We start from the raw sequence: 3,669 nt of genomic DNA on the forward strand, positions 1-3,669 counted from the left end.
CCTGTGGCCAATCAGCACTGACTTCATTCTCCTACTCTTCAGACAAATCAAGATATCCGGAGTAAGTGATAGAGTAACTGCAATGCTCACTTCCTCTGAATATCAATTAAGTCTATGCGGTAGGAGAGTGAAGCCAGAGCTGATTGGCTGCAGGGATATATATACGGCCAGTTTAACATGCTCAAACTGGTGAAAGGTTCTTTTTAAAGTACTGACTTTTACAAACAATCATCTTTCTAAAATACTTTTAATACCTGAGCTGCTTCTATGATTGTATCTCTATGTGGGTCACAGAACCCTTTGTTGTCATGTAGTCACTGATTCCTGCTCTGTTAATTCTGATCTGGGCACTGGAATAGAGTAGAATGACAGGACATCACAGATGGAGATGGAGCTGTATTTCAATCACTGACCAGTCTGAGCATGCATGAACTTCACTGTCTTCTTCTGCAGGTATACTGCCAAAACTTCGGAGCGCTGGCCTCTTCTATATTACAAACACTGTGATGCGCTGCTTATCTTTAGAAAGCATATCACAGCATTTTACAGCTAAGGGGGCAGACAATGCAAAGCATCATGCATGATGCATCACCAAGCTAAGATCAGGTATCAGTGTCCTCTACATCGATTTGCCAATACTTTGTAGCTTCAACCGCTTCAGCTGACAAGCGATGTGATATTCTTTCTAATGACAAGCAGCACATAACAGCACTTGTCATGATGAAGGGACTGGAGCTTCAAAGCATCAGCAGGATCCACGCAGAGGAGGACAGTTAGACCGGAGACACACTTGCGTGTGCAATGCGAGAAACTCGCACAAGTCTCTCGCATCAATACCCGGCACTGCTGCCAGCACTCAGGGCCGGAGTCTGTGGCTGCATGTATTTCTATGCAGCTGAACACTCCGGTCCCGAGTTCAGGTGACAGTGCCGGGTATTGATGCGAGAGACTCGCGCAAAATTCTCGCATTGAACTCGCAAGTGTGACCCTGGCCTTAAGTGAATGCTCAGACTCCTGTCAATCATTGAAAGGGCATCTCTGCCCCATCAGTTATTTTGTCAGATTCAGTTGCCCAGATCAGAAGTAGCAAAGCAGAAAGCAGTGGTTACATGACTATAGAGGGTTCTGTGACCCACAATGAGATTTGCTCATAGAAGCAGCTCAGTTAATAAAAGTATATTAGAAAAGTAATTGTTAGAAAGAGATAATGTATGCAGGTATGCATTGCTTTTCCATAGCAATATTCTGCCAGAAATTACATTGTTCATGCTGCTACATATTTGTTAGCAAAAGAGAACTAAAAAACATTGAAGCATTCTGGTTACAGCGCTTGATAATGTTTGATGGCTGAAAATGGTTACACAAGCAAGATAAACCTTTTTACCAGCGGGGATTTGATTCCTCGATCTACCACCTTAACAAGTGCCTCCACACGAAAGGCCATTATGTTAAAAATAGATTGGAAATGTGTTCACATCAGCCAGCTCAATGTAAGCCATTCAATGGAACTTGATTATATATCAAAAATAAATAGCAGGGGGGTATTCTTTTTTATTTTTCCTTGTGTACAGTATTGAGGAAAAAGAACATGTGATATGTTAACAATTTGATAGGTGCGTTTTCCAAAAGACAATGAGCACAGGTACAAACAAGTATAATCTAAAACTGATATTTTACGGCAAAACATTTCGACTTATCAGTCTACTTATGGGGAAAATTTCTATGGAAGCTTTTATGTGCCGAAGGTGCTAACTTATGATTTAGAGTAAGAGCAATGAAAACTAGTAAGTCTACAGCATTTTAGTGGAGCATAATGGTTACTCGGCATATGATGAACATTCCATATATCAAGCGTTCATGCGTAGTGCCATCACTAGTCTGAGTTTCTTTCTTGTTTACAGTCTAGGAAATTTATGGGAGGTAAGACAATTAGAAATAACATATAAATCATATTGCATATCTGTTTAAACCCTTAGTGACACAGACAATTTTGTGTTTAAATAGGTTTAATTTTTGTTTTTTTTACTGATTTTTGTTATTGTCGCAAAAAGATGGCAGAATAGTAACTTACGAACAAAGGAAATCGGTTACTATTTCAAGCAAGAAGGGCTGGTTTTGGTTTATCTTCAGTGACTAAATCCTCTGCAATAAGGTTCTAGAATAGATAGTGCTTAGAGCATACTTAGCCTAAGCTCACGCTAGGCGTTTTTTGCAGCTTTTTTTAATGCCTTCTTTAATGCAAATTTTCAGTTGCGTTTTACAGTACCAGCAAAGTCTATGAGATTTCAGAAATCTCATGCACACAGCTTAGTTTTTTGTCATCAGGACTTTTTTTTTTGCATTGTTTTTTGGATAATAGAGTATGTCACTTCTTTCAGTGTTTTTTCAGTGTTTTTCATCCATTGAAATGAATGGGCGGTGAAAAAATGCTTGAAAAACACACCAAAAACGCAAGTATCAGGTGTTGCTACAGTTTTTGTGGCAAAGCCTGATTCTATGGCATAGGACTTTTTTTTCAACACGAAACTTTATAAGCATGCACAAGAGACAAATATAGCATCCAGTGAGTTTCCTTATCTGCATTATCACTTTCGACGCTTTATGAATTGTTGACTGGCGGTTTTGCTTTTTTTCCTGTTTTTTTCAGTGCTCTTTTTGCAGCGTGAAGATAGACGTCTGTTTGAAACCTGCAGGCTGATTGTAATTCATTGAAGGCTTGGTTGCGTTTCTGAGTGGCTTTCAACGCAAGTGTAAATTCCACATTCCTCCTTAGTTATCGCTTCCCCCTGATATATTCCCCGAACAGAAGTCCTTTTTTCAGATCTTTTTTTTCTTTCCTTTGTATTCTATGTATAAGTAGAGTGACTTCTTGAATGGTAATTTAGTACTTTACCTCTGTTTTAATATTGTGCACACATTTCTGGTTAGCAAGAGATTACAACAGTTTATAGGTTGCTTGGTTTTGTCTTATAGTAATGGGCTTTTTTAATTGTTTTGGTGATCCCTATATTTGCATACTTTTCTTTCGTTTGGTTCAACTTGTGGAAATGGGGGCTGATGTGGCGTACCTTGACCATAAGCTCTGGCAAATCTGGGTAGGTTTTCAGAAACCTCTGAACAGCCAAGTTTAGCATGTGGGCCAAGCATGGTACATATGCAGCGCCCCAGAGTCCTGGTTGTCAGTCATACGGGTTTGTCCTATCCACACCATCTGGGGGACAGAGAGGAAGAAATAACATCTAGAACATCTACAAGATTTGTGAGGACCTTACCGGGAAGCTCAGCAGGTTGGTACTACAACACATAGGCGCTAGTAGGAAGGCTACTGATTTCCACCTGGATAAGGGGACTCTGGATTTGCCTTCGGACCGGCCGGACTCTGCCTATCCTGTGGTCTGTACCCTGGACTGTGGATGCTGAAGCCTCCAGTAAAGGTAAAGAGACTGAAACCTTGTGTCCTCATTATTCTCCGCGCCTTACATCTTCCACCATCACCATCTACACATCTGGGAAGCCCTGGGGAAACACTTCACCTGTGGGAAGGTATACCATCTAGCTGCCATCACATCACCCCAGTGGACCCCTAAGCAGCGTCGGTCACCCTGACCGAATACCACAGGTGGCGTCACGAACTATCCCTTTAAAGACCTTTCCCAAAACCATAAAAAC

This window comes from Ranitomeya variabilis, chromosome 3 (assembly GCF_051348905.1).
Source record: "Ranitomeya variabilis isolate aRanVar5 chromosome 3, aRanVar5.hap1, whole genome shotgun sequence".
Lineage (NCBI taxonomy): Eukaryota > Metazoa > Chordata > Amphibia > Anura > Dendrobatidae > Ranitomeya > Ranitomeya variabilis.